This window comes from Schistocerca americana, chromosome 7 (genome assembly GCF_021461395.2).
Source record: "Schistocerca americana isolate TAMUIC-IGC-003095 chromosome 7, iqSchAmer2.1, whole genome shotgun sequence".
Lineage (NCBI taxonomy): Eukaryota > Metazoa > Arthropoda > Insecta > Orthoptera > Acrididae > Schistocerca > Schistocerca americana.
The window spans coordinates 568,000,885-568,021,607 of record NC_060125.1 but is presented as its reverse complement, the minus strand read 5'-3'; positions in this window follow the sequence as shown (position 1 = coordinate 568,021,607).

Below are 20,723 nucleotides of genomic sequence, written 5' to 3'. Positions count from 1 at the left end.
ATTTGTAGACTTAGAGAAAGCTGTTGACAATGTTGACTGGAATACTCTCTTTCAAATTCTAAAGGTGGCAGGGGTAAAATACAGGGAGCGAAAGGCTATTTACAATTTGTACAGAAACCAGATGGCAGTTATAAGAGTCGAGGGACATGAAAGGGAAGCAGTGGTTGGGAAGGGAGTAAGACAGGGTTGTAGCCTCTCCCCGATGTTGTTCAATCTGTATATTGAGCAAGCAGTGTAATTCTGTCAGAGACAGCAAAGGACTTGGAAGAGCAGTTGAATGGAATGGACAGTGTCTTGAAAGGAGGATATAAGATGAACATCAACAAAAGCAAAACAAGGATAATGGAATGTAGTCTAATTAAGTCGGGTGATGCTGAGGGAATTAAATTAGGAAATGAGGCACTTAAAGTAGTAAAGGAGTTTTGCTATTTGGGGAGCAAAATAACTGATGATGGTCGAAGTAGAGAGGATATAAAATGTAGGCTGGCAATGGCAAGGAAAGCGTTTCTGAAGAAGAGAAATTTGTTTGCATCCAGTATTGATTTAAGTGTCAGGAAGTCATTTCTGAAAGTATTCGTATGGAGTGTAGCCATGTATGGAAGTGAAACATGGACGATAAATAGTTTGGACAAGAAGAGAATAGAAGCTTTCGAAATGTGGTGCTACAGAAGAATGCTGAAGATTAGATGGGTAGATCACATAACTAATGAGGAAGTATTGAATAGGATTGGGGAGAAGAGAAGTTTGTGGCACAACTTGACCAGAAGAAGGGATCGGTTGGTAGGACATGTTCTGAGGCATCAAGGGATCACCAATTTAGTATTGGAGGGCAGCGTGGAGGGTAAAAATCGTAGAGGGAGACCAGGAGATGAATACTCTAAGCAGATTCAGAAGGATGTGGGTTGCAGTAGGTACTGGGAGATGAAAAGGCTTGCACAGGATAGAGTAGCATGGAGGGCTGCATCAAACCAGTCTCAGGACTGAAGATCACAACAACAACAACAAGACTGAAGGCGTAATTTATCATCGTTTTCCAAAAAATGTTGAACTACAGCGTAAGTGGATTGCTCGTTGTAAACGAGAGGACAAAATTAATGTTAATAATGCAAAAGTTTGTTCTGAACAATTTTGTGAAAGCGATTACAAACGAGACTTGCAGAGTGAATTGTTAGGTGTACCTACACGGAAACTGCTACAGGATAATGCTGTTCCGTCTCTAAAAATACCAAACTGGCACGGAAGTGTATTCGAAGTTCCAGGTCCCAGCACTGCGAATGTTACCGGTAGTGTTCTAACAGAGAGAGAACGTCGCTGTGACACTAGAACAGTAAAAAAAAGAGCTCTCTCAACGTTGAAAACTTTATCTCCCAAGAAAAATATGCTGGACAAATCCAGCAACACAGACGTTTTTACTGATCCGCTAATTTCACTTAAAGACCAGGAAATTCAAGCACTGAAGAAACAATTGGTTAGTTTGAAGATTAAAAATGTTCGACTGGAACAAAGAATTAAGTCCATGAAAGAAGTTATAAAGCAAGCTACATCTATAAAACCTAATGTGTCTCACACTAAGAAGCACAAATGTGTATGCTCGGATGTGAGAAGTACACTTTCTCAGTGTTTCACACCAGGACAAATTCGTTGTCTGTTAAAGAAGAGGAAGCAAGTAAAGTGGTGCTCAGAGGACATTACAAATGCTCTCACATTGAGAGCTTTGTCTCCTAAAGCATATGCCTACCTGAAGAGAAAGAATTATCCTTTTCCCTGCAGGTCAACACTCCAGACACGGACGAAACAGTTCAAGTGCCGACCAGGTATTTTGAAATCAGTTTTGGAGCTGATTAAAAGTAGGTCAGAAATGTTCACATCATTAGAGGCGATTGGTGTCCTAAGCTTCGACGAGATGAGCATTGACGGTCGTGTGACTTACGATTCGTCCGACGATGTAGTACTCGGACCACACAACAATGTCCAAGTTGTCATGGTTCGCAGCTTGTTTTCAAAATGGAAGCAGCCCGTGTATTATGACTTTGATGTTGCAATGTCTAGTGATTTGTTGCAGAATGTCATAAAAGAAGTTGAAACAGCAGGAATCCGTATTGTAGCTGTTACGTGTGACATGGGACCAAAAAATATGAATGTGTGGAAGCAACTTGGTGTGTCTACATCCAAGGCATTCTTTTCAAACCCTGTTGATCACAGCAGAAAAGTTTGGGTTATTTTTAATGTTCCACATTTGCTTAAGGTATTAAGAAATCATTTTCTTGATGACGGAATCACTTTGCCTGATGGTACTGTGATTACAAAAATGGTTATAGAAGATCTTCTTCGACATCAGAAAGGCGATCTTTCAATCAATCACCACATATCGGAGGTTCATCTTAACGTTAGTGGACGTGATCGTCAGAATGTCCGAAGGGCTGCACAGATATTTTCACGTCGCACTGCCCAAACTGTGAGATATGTTCTGCATAAAGATAGCGAAGGAAGCTTCATTGAGCTCGAGAACGATGTTTTCGATGTGCTGAATTCGAGATACCCTCAAGATGAGAAAGCTCCCCTTAGAAGTGGTTACGGGTTTCATATCAGAAGTCAGGAAAACTCTCTAAAAAGGTTTCTTGAAATGTGCTCTAGTATGCGAGTAGGAAAAAGAAACAGTCTTCTCCCATTTCAGAAGGGTTTCATAATATCAATAAATTCACTTTTTGGACTTTACAATGATATGAAAAATTCCGGAGCTACTTATATATTGACAGCCAGACTTAATCAAGATTGTCTGGAAAATTTCTTTTCCGGAATCCGTGGCTTTGGTGTCTTCTACAACAATCCCACTCCTTTCGAGGTGAAAAACAGAATTCGTTTATTGATACTGACTGGAAGTGCAAGTGAAATTCCTTTGTCTTCTGGTGCTTCGACTTCAGAGGACAGAAATGAGAATTCTGCTTCTGAAAACTACCCGACACCAGCTGATGAAACTGAGGAAGATTTTGCACGTTTTCTCTCGAGTGAATTATGTATAAGAGTAACTGATAAATCATTTAACGTCGCTACAGATGACGAAAACTGGCTCTTAGATTTCGAGCTCAGTGATTCAGTGTGTACCAGTGAAGACGTGAATGACGATGCTCTAAAATATCTAGGACATACAGGGTGAGTCACCTAACGTTACCACTGGATATATTTCGTAAACCACATCAAATACTGACGAACCGATTCCACAGACCGAACGTGAGGAGAGGGGCTAGTGTAATTGTTTAATACAAACCATACACAAATGCACGGAAGTATGTTTTTTCACACAAACCTACGTTTTTTTAAATGCAACCACGTTAGTTTTGTTAGCACATCTGAACATATAAACAAATACGTAATCAGTGCCGTTTGTTGCATTGTAAAATGTTAATTAGATCCGGAGATATTGTAACCTAAAGTTGACGCTTGAAACCTCCGACGTTCAGTTGCATGTTGTAACAAACACGGGCCACGGTCGGCGAGCAGCATCTGCAGGGACGTGTTTACGATGACGACCGTGTTTACGAGTGTGGCTGTAGTGCACTGTTGTGGTTTGGTCTAGCTGTCGCAGTGTCCGCATGTAGCGCTTGCTGCTATTGTTATTCTGCATTCGTCTCCGCACGCAGACCAACTGTAGCACACCGTGTTACCAGACGTCTGTGATAGTGTAGTGTTGTAGGAACTGTGACCATGGTGTATTCGAACTCTGAAAAGGCGGAGATGATACTCATCTATGGCGAGTGTCGACGAAATGCAGCTGAAGCCTGCAGGGTGTATGCAGAACGGTACCCGGACAGAGAGCATCCAACGTGCCGCACATTGCAAAACATCTACCGCCAACTGTATGCGACAGGTATGGTCGTAGCACGCAAACGGGCCCGTAACAGGCCCGTCACAAGAGTAGCGGGTGCAGTTGGTGTGTTAGCTGCTGTTGCCATGAACCCACACATGAGTACACGGGACATTGCGAGAGCCGGTGGACTGAGTCAAAGTAGTGTCATGCGCATACTGCATCGTCACCGCTTTCACCCGTTTCATGTGTCGCTACATCAGCAATTACATGGTGATGACTTTAATCATCGAGCGGAATTCTGTCAATGGGCATTAACAGAGAATGCGTTGCAATTCTACCTGTTTACCGATGAAGCGGGTTTAACAAACCACGGGGCAGTGAATCTACGGAACATGCATTACTGGTCCGTGGACAATCCTCGCTGGCTCAGACAGGTAGAGCGACAGCGACCGTGGACTGTAAATGTATGGTGCGGAATCATTGGCGACCACCTCATTGGTCCTCACTTCATTGCAGGGGCCCAAATAGCTGCAACATACATCGCGTTTCTACAGAATGATCTGCCAACGTTGCTCAAAAATGTCCCACTGGAAACGCGTCGACGTATGTGGTATCAGCATGATGGTGCACCTGCACATCCGCAATTAACACTAGGCTGACCCTTGACAGGATGTTCGACGGGCGTTTCATAGGACGTGGAGGACGCATAAATTGGCCAGCCCGTTCTCCTGATCTTACACCTCTGGACTTCTTTCTGTGGGGTACGTTAAAGGAGAATGTGTACCATGATGTGCCTACAACCCCAGAGGATACGAAACAACGTATTGTGGCAGCCTGCGGCGACATTACACCAGATGTACTGCGGCATGTACAACATTCATTACGCCAGAGATTGCTATTGTGTGCAGCAAATGATGGCCACCACATTGAACATCAATTGGCCTGACATGTCGGGACACACTCTATTCCACTTCGTAATTGAAAACGGAATCCACGTGTGTACGTGTACCTCACCCTTCATGGTAATGTACATGTGCGTCAGTGAAAAAGACCAATAAAAAGGTGTTAGCATGTGGACGTAATGTGCTGGTCCAGTCTCTTCTGTACCTAAGGTCCATCACCGTTCCCTTTGGATCCTTACGTAATTCGATGCTCTCCAATACACACGCTCGAACAGCGGAGGAGTGGTACTCAAGCGTCAACTTTAGGTTCCAATATCTCCGGATGTAATTAACATTTTACAATGCAACAAACGGCACTGATTACGTATTTGCTTATATGTTCAGATGTGCTAACAAAACTAACGGGGTTCCATTTAAAAAAACGTAGGTTTGTGTTAAGAAACATACTTCCGTGCATTTTTTATGGTTTGTATTAACCAATTACACTGGCCCCTCTCCTCACGTTCGGTCTGTGGAATCGATTCGTCAGTATTTGATGTGGTTTACGAAACATATCCAGCGGTAATGTTAGGTGACTCACCCTGTATAGCATTCAAGTGCAAAAACGTTGACAGTTCTTTGGGAAATACAGCAGGGCAGTGTGTTGTTGATACAGAATTAAGTCTGAAGCAAGACTGGATTACCATTATTTCAAAAGGGGGCCTCATTTCTCCCTCTAAAATACGTGAGTTAGAAATTATATTTGCTGCTTTTCATGGATCATATATTTCTCATTGTAATAGAGTGATGGCAACCTTAGCAGATCATATAAGTGCGAAATTTCCCGAACTTAATAGCAAAATAGTTCAGTTATATGTCAGAACAAGAACTTTTATACGGATTAGACATTTAAACAAAAGAGCCAAAATTGATGCAATGAAACGGAGTTCGGCAAAGAAGAATGGGCTCTGGTCAGTGTCGCCTTCAGCAACTTCGACGTAGCTTCTGCGTCAGCTTTGTAAGGTAAGTTCGAAGATTACTATCTTTTTATTTACAAAAACATGTGTAAAATCGGCAGTGCCGAACTGTAAAACATTTACCGTAGTCAGATGCCTAAAACACGAGCATGAATGCGGATGCGAACATCGACCACTAGTTTTGCGTGGCGATATATCATCATTGCTCCTAATATTTAACGCATTTCTTTCGGAAACCTTGTATATAATATTAACATGAAGTGTGTTCAACCCTGTGAGCGCGAAACTTTACGTTATATGAGAAGAGAAGAGACGTGAAAACAGTTATTTTGCAATCTCTCATATTCTACAAACGGAGACTGCTGCCGTCTGGCTGCCGGGTGACGTAACAAGTCGCTGACCAATGAGAGCGCACTAAGCCAATCTGGCATACCTTTTTTATTCTATGTTCCTTGGATAAAGTTTTTGATGAGCAACCAAGTCCGGCTATACGGCTTGGATATGAAGTAAGTCTGAAGATAGGATCGCTTTCAGATCTCCGGCTTCACGGTACGCATACAAAGTGGGAAGAGCACATCCTCATTCCCTGTTTTGACGTCACACATGACGTCACATATCATCTTCGTCTGACAACAACTGCTGCGAGAAACTGGTACGTTCACAAACAGGAGGGTTGACTGTGGCACCTGACGACTATGTTGGGAACGTTCTTCGTTATGTAGACTGGATGACAACTCCACAACGAGTACTCGAAAAACAAGGCCCATGCCCAGGGCTTCTATAGGGCACAAAGGTCGGAGCTCATTGACAGCGCTGTGTGTGTAGCGTGAAGCCTGACACCTGAAAGAGATCCTATTTGCAAAATTACGTTACATTCGAACGGGACATTCCGGACAGGGGTTCCTCGTAAACCTTTGGCTGATAAAACCCTTCTACAGTCCCTAGACGTCTGTTACAGGGATGACAGCCTATCTGTTGATGTAGATATTTAGGAAACGGGCGCTAATATTATGACATTGTTTTTCTCCAACTTTATTTATTTAGTCTTGATCACCCAACTTCTAAGCTACATACAATGCACACAAAATGTTTCCAGTAACGCAACAATGTTAATCATATACCATAAACCACAGTGATGAGGCACAAAATCACTTAGAATATAAAATGTGTCTGTCTACAGACTCAGTCCCTCCAAATAAATAAGAATAATACTCGTTAACGTGATAGAGACACACTGGTATTGGCACTGACAGATGACAGGTATATCAAAGGAACACACCATATTTGCGTACTATTCCTACACAAGAGGGGCTCGACGGTAAACTCTGCACCACATCACTGCCGGCACTTATATTAACTCTGAAGTTTTTTAGAACATATAAGTCCTATCATTTACGTACAATTTACGTAATTTTATTTTCACAAGAATGCACATGATTTTTCATTTAAATAATGTTTAATAATAAACCCTCAAAATTAAGAGTTTCCATTTTTACAACTCATATTTCGACTGACGTTCGCGCCATTAGACTTTTACTAACATATTTTATTAAACTGAGCTAATGTTATTTACAGTAAATACGTCAACCAGATGAAAACGAACTTGTAACAGCGGCCAAAACATTTGTGGTGTAAACAACGTGACTACGCAGCCACATATTAGTAGACCACAACATTATTGCACCTGGCAGTGAGCGTGCTTTGATCTGTTTATCGCAAATTTTTATCGCGATATTTCACGAGCGCACGTTCATACATTTGGTAATATGTACACAACTGTTTTGAAATCAGTCACAGTGCGATGCGTTTTTCTTGGTCACCACTGTACTTGTTTACTGCATCGTCACTGTGTGTTTCCGACGACGGCCACGGTGAGCCATTTGCAATAAAATCGTGGTCGGGCAGCAAGCCTGCCGGCGAAAACATTTAACTGAAGGGGCCAACTGACCTACGTTCAAACAACTTTATCAAAATTTATAAGATATTCGAATGGATAACATGTTTTACAAATTATACCAATGTGTTACTACTTATTATTCAGAAACAAACAGATAGAGATGATCTAGATCGTTTAATAAAAACCCTTAGTACACCCAATCACTATAATCTAGATTATCTGATAATCTTGTTGTCTACCATGACCGTTTCAATTTCATTCTTCGAATTCATGTCGGTGAAGTTACTAGAAATTTCTTTTGTGAAATATAAATTACGTCATTTATAATCGACTGAATAGCGTTCATGCAATTATAATGTGTGGTTTTTATGCTACTTTTGTGGAGAGCAGGGATTTGTTTCCAAAAGCGCTGTTAATTTGCAGTGTTAGCTGTTACTTATAATTACTCGATTATTTCCATCGTAATACTGTGTTGTAGAGGCAGTACGATATAATCACTGATGATTTGTAGAGTTATCACCATTTCTAATGAAATTTGATCTTCCTCTAACAAACAACAGCACACCTTAATGGTCCTGACGTCTAATTGCAGCATTTATCGGGTAATTATTTCCTGGCCAATCTCTGAAAAAAATACATATGTCAGGGAGAAACGTACTTTACAGAAATCTTACTTCGTTGTTGGGCTGCAAAATCTATATCTACATAATTTACTCTTCGTATTCGAAGGGCCAGGAATCAAATATTCGTCTCGACACCGGGTACAGGATAAATCTATTCTGAAGTGCCTGGCAGAGGATTATGCCCATTATAATACGTATTAGGTATTCTTCCAATCCCATTTGAGTATGGGTTGCGGGAAGAATGATTGCATAAGGATTCTCATAACTTCGTAATTAGTCTAATCTCATCTTCACGACCTCTACGGCAGCGATACATAGGGGACTGGAGTGTATTCGTGACTTTCTCATTTAATGATGGCACTTGAAACTTTGCAAGTAGGTAAGAAACGTCACAGTTCACCGCAAGCATATGATAATAAATACAAAAGGCGTTCAAAAAGTTTTGCACAGTTGCCTCTATTTTTTTTATTTTTTGCAGTAGGAGAATGAAATTTTTGTGAACATATTTGGAACATTTAGCTATACATTGAGCCCACTCAATGTAGCCTACATCAGCTGTGACGTATCTGGCCTAACGTTCTTTCCATGATGTAAATGGACTTTGGTAAAATTCTGGGGATTGACTTTTATACCATCGCTTGACACAGGAAGTAAGGTCTTTCTCACTATCAAATGTTTTATCGCGCAGGTAGACCTTCAGACGACCAAAGAGGTAAAAATCAGACAGAGCCAAGTCCGGACTGTAGGGACGATAAGGTACAATTTTCCAACCCATTTTTCTGATTTTCTCCTGCGTCTTAACGGCTGTATGGGGTTTGGCATTGTCATGGTGTAGTCTGATGAGCTGACCCTGAAGCTGTGGTCTCATGGTCTTGATGGCACGTCGCAGCTTGTGCAATGACAGACAGTAACGGTCCTGGTTAATTGAGGAGCCAGGTTCCAAAAAGTCAACGAAAATGACACCACACGGATCCCAGAAGAAGGAGGCCATCACCTTTCGGCCTGCTGTTCATGAATGTCTTGGTTTATCCTTTCGAGGGGAACCCAGATGAGGCCACTCCATGGATTGGATTTTGCTCCCAGGTTCGGACAAAAACAACCATGTTTCTTCCTGCGCAATGACGCCGTCAAAACACTGTTGCCACTATTCCATAAACGTCTTCATGAGACCCTCGCAACATTCTTCCTCATCGTCTTCATTTCTCTTGTTAATAACCCAGGCACCCAACGTGCACAAATTTTTCTGTACCCTAGAGAGTGTACCAGTGATACCACATTACCAAACGACAAACGAGTCATTTCAGCAAGCTGTAATGTCGTCACACATCTATCATTTTGGATGATTTGACCAATGGTCTCCTTATTTACATCGCCGGCCGGTGTGGCCGAGCGGGTCTAGGCGCTTCAGTCTGGAACCGCACGACCACAACGGTTGCAGGTTCGAATCCTGCCTCGGGCATGGATGTGTGTGATGTCCTTAGGTTACTTAGGTTTAAGTAGTTCTAAGTTCTAGGGGACTGATGACCTAAGCTGTTAAGTCCCATAGTGCTCAGAGCCATTTCAGCCCTGCTCACAGCACTCACTGCCGTCGATGGTCTACCGCATCGTGGATTGTCCAGTAGAGAGAAATCACCTTCCTTAAACATCTGCAACCACCGCTGCATACTGTTGCGATCCACTGTGCCCTCCCCATAAACAGGGAGCAACTTCCTGTGAATCACTGTGGCCGAGTCATCGCCGGTCTTGAAGAGGAACTCCATCACCGTCTGTTGTCGCAACCTGACATCTACTTCACGGTCCATTATGGATCACCTGTAAATAAAAGAAAATACTTTTATACACCAACTTATAGCTAAATGTTCCAAGTATGTTCACAAAAAATTTCATTCCTCTCCTAAAAAAAAAAAATAAAAATAAAGACGACTGTGACTGTGCAAAACTTTTTGTAGGTCCTTTGTACTTCTTTATTACGACCAGCTGCAGTCCGTAGAGTATTGTCAGGTGTCCTGTATGCGAAAGGAGAGATGACGTGAAATGTATTTCATATTTAACTGTCAATGTATTGCTGCATGCTGTACATTCTCACGGAAACACAAATAAGAATATGTCATATACTCGAACAAAACATTTAAAACGACTATTCTGCGACTCAAAATTTACGGCGTTAATTAACATAAAATTCGCTGTAGGTAAGTGAAAATAAAACATTCCACGTAAAGTAATAGGACTGACAGTGTGTATACTGTAAAGAAAAACTTCAGTGTGATGCACACACAGCGTTACCTTTTGTAATATAATTTAGTAAAATATATAACATTGCCAACACTAAAATTAACCAAATACGATCAACCTCCCTTCTATGTATATAGTCAACTTCTAACATTCTGTGTGTAGTCACTTAACATACTCTCGCTTACACTGCTCATTAAAGTGTACAAGTCGAACCAAAGATAATACAGAGGGTCTACGTACATCGGGATTTATAATACGATCCCAGTGACTAATACCCTTACCACTGTACATGTAACTACGTAACTGCGAACATCTGCGACGGCCATATATAAAAACTTTGATATCTAGCGTTGACAGTACTGAAGTGCAAATGAGTAGTGACTTGCACTTACGCCTTTCGTCTAAACGAAATAATCTGCACCTTACTTATGAATGCACGTTGTTTTCATTTTAATGCGACCCTTGAGGGATACAATGCACTTCAGTGTCAGTGGTACACGTATGTATGAGGCGCCGTTAGCTTAATGTACTATACATCTACATTACCACTTAGGTTCTAGTGCCTTCAGAGATACATTAACCATAATGCTACCACTCTTTGGTGTGACGTCATAAGCACGTGGCTGCGTGTGAGATCGCTCTCTAAGTTTTCATATATTTTTAGGTTTCAGATACATATTTTAACGGTTTTTGTGATAATATTTGCTATATTAGTGACTTATTAGTGGTTTCTTCGTTCACATCCGCCTTTCTTGTGTTGTGACCTGATATTTCTGAGTGTTCGTATCGAGCAACTTAACCTCTTACCTGTGTTTACATTCCGCGCTGACCAGTTGCAGCTGAAGCGGCGCATCGAAAGCTAAGTACTAATTAATTGTTTGTGTGTAATGGTTTATTTAGGAACTTTAGTAGTCTTCAACCAGTGTTCTTGGTGTTTTCTGGTGAAATAATTTCAGAAGAAATGTTTGGGAACTTTTTTCAGTTTCGTTACTGTGTCATTAGACGTTTGATCTTCTTTCTGTGTTAGTCTTTTGTTATATTCTCATTTGCTGTTGATTAATACTGTTAATAATAGTAGTTACTTCCCTTGTACAGTAAGTTTGTGATTATTGTAGTCAGTTTTTTAACATCTTCTTATTGTACTGCCGGAACTTAGATAAAGTAGTTTTCTTGTTTCAATAACTGTAAAATTTTACCATGCGTGAGAAGTGTGGGCTTTGCCATAGTTTCGTGAGTAGTGGATTGCGGTGTGAGACTTGTTGGAAGTATTTTCACTGGGAGGAATGCAGTGGGAAAGCCAGTGGGAATTCTGGTGAGATCCTCTCCTGGAACTGCAGGTTATGTAGCAAGAGTAAGTTGATAGAGGAGCAGGAGCGTAAGATCTGTGCCCTTCAGGTGCAGTTGAAAAACGCACAGGAGGAGCTAGATAGGATGAGGAGGGAGAAGGCGGTTGGGGAATGGGAGCTGGCTGTTGGCCAGATATCTGCTAGGAGAAGGAGATTTTCAGATAGTTTTACTATTGGTGTTTCCAATAGATATGACCAACTGTCAGAGTCTAGTGGAGAGAAATCTCTAGTAGCTGTAGATGTAGGAAGTATACAGCAGACCTCAGCAGTTACGGTGGCTAGGACAGTTGCAAAGTCTAAGAGAATGAAGAAGGTTCTGCTGTTAGGTAGTTCTCATGGTAGAGGTGTAGGCCAGCAGTTGCAGGAAGTGTTGGGGAGTGAGTATCAGGTCACCAGCATTGTGAAGCCTAATCCAAGATTGGCTCAGGTTACTGTTAACATAGGGGGGTTACGTAGGGATTTTACTAAAGAGGATCAGGTAGTGATTGTGGGTGGGGCTGGTAATAGTATTGATAGGGATGGGGAGTATGACATAGTTGGTGACCTGGAAAAGATAGCCACTCAGACTGGCCACACGAATGTGTATTTCGTGGAACTGTTTCAGCGTCACGATCGGCTTCATCTTAATACAGCCGTCAAGCGTAATGACATGAGACTTGGGGGTACGCTGATGACAGAAGGCATGAGTCACATTTCAGTGGTGTCGGTGGAGTCTATCAGCAGGACGGATTTCACTAGACATAGCCTGCACCTCAACAGGTATCGAAAGGGGAGGTTGGCAAAGCTTATAGGTGACAGCATAGGTGGGGGTGGTGGGATCACTCATGGGAAAATTCCGGTACTAGTGGGTGTTAGAGCTGCACCTTTTTAGATTGAAGTCAGCTGATAGGTATTCCTGCTCAAGGGAAGTCTCTCTAAATAAGAAGCCTCTTTCGACAAAGCTTAGGTATCCGAGTAATTAGGGAATTAGTATATTTCATCAAAATATACAAGGTATTAGAGATAAAGTTAGTGAACTGCTTATAGATGTTGACTCTGAAATTATTGGTATATCTGAACACTTCTTAAACAAGGAGATAATTCAGAGGCTTCCTTTACCAGGATACAGGTTGGCTGGCAGCTTTTCTAGGAGCTCTTTGCGGTGTGGGGGAGTAGCCATGTACGTGAAAAACGGTATCCCATTTGAGCCAATTGATGTTTCAAAGTACTGCACTGAAAAGGTGTTTGAATGTTATGCAGGTGTGGTTAAATTCAGTGGAGTTAAACTTCTAACTGTTGTTATTTATAGATCCCCAGACTCCGATTTCACAACATTTTTGCTAAAGCTAGAGGAGGTTCTTAGTTCACTTTATAGGAAATACAAAAAATTAGTTATATGTGGTGACTTCAATATTAATTGTATAAGTGATTGTGAAAGGAAAAGGATGCTGGTAGACCTCCTTAATTCATAGAATCTTATGCAAACCGTATTCTTTCCAACGAGAGTGCAAGGGAACAGTAGAACAACCATAGACAACATTTTTGTTCATTCCTCATTACTAGAAGGACATTCTGTTAGCAAAAAAGTGAATGGCCTTTCAGATCGTGATGCACAAGTTTCAACTCAAAAAGATTTTTGTGCTGCAATTCATGTTAAATATAGTTATCAACTTTTTAGGAAAGATGATCCAGTTGCTGTAGAGACCTTTGTAAATCATATCAAGGAACAAGAATGGCAAGATGTTTATAGTGCTGATACAGTAGACGATAAATATAATGCTTTCCTCAAGACTTTTCTCGTGGTCTTTGAAAGTTGCTTTCCGTTATAACGTTCAAAACAGAGTACTAGCAACTAGCACAAACAGGCAGCATGGGTGGCTGACTAGAGGGATAAGAATATCCTGTAGAACAAAGTGGCAATTATATCAAAACGCTAGAAACAGTCAAAATCTAAATGCAGCAGCCCATTACAAACAGTATTGTAAGGTGCTTAAAAAAGTTATTAGGAAGGCAAAAAGTATGTGGTATACAGATAGAATAGCTAAGTCTCAGGATAAAATTAAAACCATATGGTCAGTCGTAAAGGAAGTGGCTGGTCTCCAGAGACAGGTCCAGGATGTAGAATCAGTGCGTAGTGGGAATGTCCGTGTTACTGATAAGTCGCATATATGTACAGTATTTAATAATCACTTTCTGAATATAGCAAGTGAACTAAATAGAAACCTAGTCCCAACAGGAAATCATATAGCGCTCTTAGAAAAAAGTGTTCCGAGACTGTTACCTGAAATGCTCCTCCCTGATACTGACAAGAGGGAGATTGAGTTAACAATTAAATCATTAAGACCAAGAACTCTCATGGATATGACGGGGTATCTAGCAGAATACTGAAGTATTGTTCTATGTATGTTAGCCCAGTACTTAGCCATATCTGTAACTTTTCCTTTAGGAGTGGTCGGTTTCCTGACCGATTAAAGTACTCAAAGGGAGACAGGGATAATGTTGACAATTATAGATCTATTTCTATGCCATCGGTGTTTGCTAAAGTTATCGAGAAGGTTGTATATACAAGGTTACTGGAGCATTTAAATTCCCATAATTTGCTGTCAAACGTACAGTTTGGTTTTAGAATTGGTTTAACAACTGAAAATGCTATATTCTCTTTTCTCTTTGAGGTTTTGGACGGATTAAATAAAAGGTTGCGAACGCTAGGTGTTTTCTTTGATTTAACGAAGGCTTTTGACTGTTCAAACGGTTCAAATGGCTCTGAGCACTATGGGACTTAACATCTATGGTCATCAGTCCCCTAGAACTTAGAACTACTTAAACCTAACTAACCTAAGGACATCACACAACACCCAGCCATCACGAGGCAGAGAAAATCCCATTCCCCGCCGGGAATCGAACCCGGGAACCCGGGCGTGGGAAGCGAGAACGCTACCGCACGACCACGAGATGCGGGCGCTTTTGACTGTGTTGACCACAAAATATTACTGCAGAAGTTGGACCATTATGGAGTAAGGGGAGTAGCTTACAGTTGGTTCCCCTCTTACCTTAAGAACAGAAAGCAGAAGGTAATTCTCCGCAATATTGAGAGTGGCAGTGATGTTCAGTCCCAATGGGGCAGTGTTAAGTCGGTGCTGGGGCCACTGCTGTTTCTTATTTGTATAAATGATATACCTTTTAGTATTACAGGTGATTCAAAAATATTTCTGTTTGCTGATGACACCAGCTTGGTAGTGAAGAATCTTGTGTGCAATATTGAAACATTATCAAATAATGTAGTTCATGAAATAATTTCGTGGCTTGTGGAAAATAATTTTATGCTAAATCACAGTAAGACTCAGTTTTTACTGTTTCTAACTCACAATTCAACAAGAACTGATATTCTGATCAGACAGAATGGGCATATTATAAGCGAGACGGAACAGTTCTAGTTCCTAGGCGTTCGGATAGATAGTAAGCTGTTGTGGAAAGCCCATGTGCAGGATCTTGTTCAGAAACTAAATGCTGCTTTATTTACCATTAGAACAGTATCTGAAATAAATGACAGTTCAACACGAGAAGTTGTCTACTTCGCATATTTTCATACGCTTATGTCATATGGTATTATTTTTTGGCGAAATTCTTCTGATTCAAAAAGGGTATTTTTGGCTCAAAAACGGGCTGTTCGAGCTGTATGTGGTGTAAGTTCGAGAACCTCTTGTCGACCCCTATTCAATAGTCTGGGAATTCTGACATTGCCCTCAAAGTATATATTTTCTTTAATGTCGTTTGTTGTTAGCAGTATTAGCTTATTCCCAAGAGTTAGCAGCTTTCACCGAGTTAATACTAGGCAGAAATCAAATCTGCATGTGGAATGCACTTCCTTGACTCTTGTGCAGAAAGGAGTGCACTATTCTGCTGCATCCATTTTCAATAAGCTACCACAAGAACTCAGAAATCTTAGCAGTAGCCCAAACGCTTTTAAGTCCGAACTGAAGAGTTTCCTCATGGCTCACTCCTTCTATTCTGTCGAGGAGCTCCTGGAAGAGCTGAAATATTAAGCAAATTCCAGTGTTACATTGTTGATTTTCTTTATTTAAACTTACGAATTGTCGCCTGAATACGTTTCTTGTATTTCATTTTATCTGTTTCTACTATCGCGTTATAATTTCATGTATTGACTCGTTCCATGACCATGGAGACTTCTCCTTAATTTGGTCCCACGGAACAATAAATAAATAAATAAAAACGTAGACTGTATGCAGGAATATAGTTATATGTACAGTACTTTATTAGTGGTAATAGGCACAGAATGTGAAAATTATGCAGATGATTATTTAAGCCACATGAAATACTCGCTGATTAAAATAATAGTTGCATACAGTGTACAATTAATATTAATTGACAGAATATTTAACAATGTAACAGAACCACTCGCTTAATAAAATAACAGATGTACTAGTGTGAACTGATTGACTATTTTACAATCTAAGAAGTGGAAATAGCTCGCTTGCATGGACAGATGGCTCAAACCACATCTTCACGAATCATAATTTTCAAGTACCTCAGTAGGATAGTTGTCGTCTATCGTCATGCCTTTGCCAGTTCATGTTTTTCAGAATTCTCGTGACGCTCTACCATGGAGAAAACAGCCTGTGTGTGTGTGTGTGTGTGTGTGTGTGTGTGTGTGTGTTTAAAGTTTAGGTGCGCTCAATGGAGAGGTTGTAAACGCACATACAAATATGAAAAGGAACGAATGTGGATAAAATGTCTACAACGTTGTCACATCGTGAGGAGTAAACACTCAGTCCCATCATTCTCGCTGCCCTTCACAGTATACGTTCAGGATCACCTGTTAGTGCTCTTTAACCTAGTCCCACACACTTGGGCAATTTTCTAGGATCGGTCACACCAGTGTTTTCCAAGCAGCCACCTTTGAAGGGTGATTGCTTTTTACTGTCAGCCTACCAATGAACCGAAGTCTTCTACTTGCTTTCCCTACGTCTGAGCCCACATGATCATGGGATTTCTTATATTCACAAGTTGTTGCACTAAGGTATTTACGTGGGTTGACTGATTCCAACTGTGGTTCACTGATAGGCCTGCTGCAGTCACAGAATACTATGTTTCTGAATAACTTGAAAGATAGAGTTTTACATTTCAGTACATTTCAAGCGATTTGTCTGTCATTGCACCGCTATGAATCTTATCAATATCAGGTTGAAAATCTGTGCAACTTTTTCTGGACAGTAATTAGTTATAGGTAACGGTATTACCTGCAAGAAAGTCTGCGGTTACTATTAATATTGTCTAGCAGGTGGCTGATATACAGCGTGAACAGAACATGCAACCAGCACACCCTCCATCCAAGACAACATACGGCGCCCTCCCTGTAAATAAATCTGAATCCAGTCACAAATTCCGTTAATATCCTATACGTTCACAATTCATTTAATCAAAGTAGGTGTTATACTGAGTCAAATGCATTTCGGGGGTCAAGAATAACTGTATCAACATGGTTGTCTTCGTCGATGACATTCAGAACGTCATGTGAGAAAACCGCGAGTACTGCATCTCATCTCTGACGTTTTCGACATCCATGCTGGTTGGGTGTAATTGGTTCTTATATACCATACAACATTAGGATGTGCAAAATGCATATTATTGTAATAATGATTGGGCAGGGATGTTTTTTTTTATTTTATTAGCTTAGCGCCCGCTGCTTAGTTTGCGTTTTTGTGGTAATAATTTTATAAACATACATTAAGCCGATTTAAAAAATAATTTATCAATGGGCCGTTTCTTTTTTGTGCAATTCTGAAAAATTCAGTTTGTCGTGGAGACTGTTAAATAGTTTTCGTAGATTCATTTCACAAACTGCAACACCTTTTAAACTTTTCAGGAAAATTAAGGCTTCTATGTCATGGTCTATTCCGAATGTACTTCTGACCAAACTGCGGTTCTGGTAGCTAGAGTAGAATGTTTTTGTTAATCACGTCTTTTACGTTCTTGGCGTGATATTTCCATAGAAACTTCCGTCCCCTAACACATATTTCTTTATATCTAACTGAGAAGTGAAATACCAGCTTTCATGGATGTAGCTTTTTTTAACTTTTTTTTACAACGAAATATTTTCTTAAAAATTTTCAATCATTACTTCACCCAATTGGTGGTTGGATTTAAAAAAATTATGAAACACGTGTTTTTTTTATTTTTAACTGTGATGCTAAACACCAATTTTCACAAACTTATCTTTTAAAAGGTTTTCGTAATGAACAATTTCATAAAACTTTTTGTCCCCTATTTCTCTGCCTTAGGGTGTAGAATTTCCAAAAACAATGAAAGACCTTTTTTTTTGTTTCCAACCGAGAAATTAAATACCAGTTTTCATAGATGTACAATAAAAATGCTTCAATAGTTTATACTTATTTATTTTCAAAAAAGCTCCCACCCATTATTTTACCCCCTTAATCGTTGAATTTCCAAAAAACTTGTAGTACGTACATTATTTTTGACTGAAAAACCAAATATCAATTTTTGTAGTCCTAGCTTCAGAATGAACCATGGACCTTGCCGTTGGTGGGGAGGCTTGCGTGCCTCAGCGATACAGATAGCCGTACCGTAGGTGCAACCACAAAGGAGGGGTATCTGTTGAGAGGCCAGACAAACGTGTGGTTCCTGAAGAGGGGCAGCAGCCTTTTCAGTAGTTGCAAGGGCAACAGTCTGGATGATTGACTGATCTGGCCTTGTAACAATAACCAAAACGGCCTTGCTGTGCTGGTACTGCGAACGGCTGAAAGCAAGGGGAAACTACAGCCGTAATTTTTCCCGAGGGCATGCAGCTTTACTGTATGATTACATGATGATGGCGTCCTCTTGGGTAAAATATTCCGGAGGTAAAATAGTCCCCCATTCGGATCTCCGGGCGGGGACTACTCAGGAGGATGTCGTTATCAGGAGAAAGAAAACTGGCATTCTACGGATCGGAGCGTGGAACGTCAGATCCCTTAATCGGGCAGGTAGGCTAGAAAATTTGAAAAGGGAAATGGATAGGTTGAAGTTAGATATAGTGGGAATTAGTGAAGTTCGGTGTCAGGAGGAACAAGACTTCTGGTCAGGTGACTACAGGGTTATAAACACAAAATCAAATAGGGGTAATGCAGGAGTAGGTTTAATAATGAATAGGAAAATAGGAATGCGGGTAAGCTACTACAAACAGCATAGTGAACGCATTATTGTGGCCAAGATAGATACGAAGCCCACACCTACTACAGTAGTACAAGTTTATATGCCAACTAGCTCTGCAGATGACGAAGAAATTGAAGAAATGTATGATCAAATAAAAGAAATTATTCAGATTGTGAAGGGAGACGAAAATTTAATAGTCATGGGTGACTGGAATTCGAGTGTAGGAAAAGGGAGAGAAGGAAACATAGTAGGTGAATATGGATTGGGGGACAGAAATGAAAGAGGAAGCCGCCTGGTAGAATTTTGCACAGAGCACAACATAATCATAACTAACACTTGGTTTAAGAATCATGAAAGAAGGTTGTATACATGGAAGAACCCTGGAGATACTAAAAGGTATCAGATAGATTATATAATGGTAAGACAGAGATTTAGGAACCAGGTTTTAAATTGTAAGACATTTCCAGGGGCAGATGTGGACTCTGACCACAATCTATTGGTTATGACCTGTAGATTAAAACTGAAGAAACTGCAAAAAGGTGGGAATTTAAGGAGATGGGACCTGGATAAACTAAAAGAACCAGAGGTTGTACAGAGATTCAGGGAGAGCATAAGGGAGCAATTGACAGGAATGGGGGAAATAAATACAGCAGAAGAAGAATGGGTAGCTTTGAGGGATGAAGTAGTGAAGGCAGCAGAGGATCAAGTAGGTAAAAAGACGAGGGCTAGTAGAAATCCTTGGGTAACAGAAGAAATATTGAATTTAATTGATGAAAGGAGAAAATATAAAAATGCAGTAAGTGAAACAGGCAAAAAGGAATACAAACGTCTCAAAAATGAGATCGACAGGAAGTGCAAAATGGCTAAGCAGGAATGGCTAGAGGACAAATGTAAGGATGTAGAGGCCTATCTCACTAGGGGTAAGATAGATACCGCCTACAGGAAAATTAAAGAGACCTTTGGAGATAAGAGAACGACTTGTATGAATATCAAGAGTTCAGATGGAAACCCAGTTCTAAGCAAAGAAGGGAAAGCAGAAAGGTGGAAGGAGTATATGGAGGGTCTATACAAGGGCGATGTACTTGAGGACAATATTATGGAAATGGAAAAGGATGTAGATGAAGATGAAATTGGAGATACGATACTGCGTGAAGAGTTTGACAGAGCACTGAAAGACCTGAGTCGAAACAAGGCCCCCGGAGTAGACAATATTCCATTGGAACTACTGACGGCCGTGGGAGAGCCAGTCCTGACAAAACTCTACCATCTGGTGAGCAAGATGTATGAAACAGGCGAAATACCCTCAGACTTCAAGAAGAATATAATAATTCCAATCCCAAAGAAAGCAGGTGTTGACAGATGTGAAAATTACCGAACTATCAGCTTAATAAGTCACAGCTGCAAAATACTAACACGAATTCTTTACAGACGAATGGAAAAACTAGTAGAAGCCAACCTCGGGGAAGATCAGTTTGGATTCCGTAGAAACACTGGAACACGTGAGGCAATACTGACCTTACGACTTATCTTAGAAGAAAGATTAAGGAAAGGCAAACCTACGTTTCTAGCATTTGTAGACTTAGAGAAAGCTTTTGACAATGTTGACTGGAATACTCTCTTTCAAATTCTAAAGGTGGTAGGGGTAAAATACAGGGAGCGAAAGGCTATTTACAATTTGTACAGAAACTAGATGGCAGTTATAAGAGTCGAAGGACATGAAAGGGAAGCAGTGGTTGGGAAGGGAGTAAGACAGGGTTGTAGCCTGTCCCCGATGTTGTTCAATCTGTATATTGAGCAAGCAGTAAAGGAAACA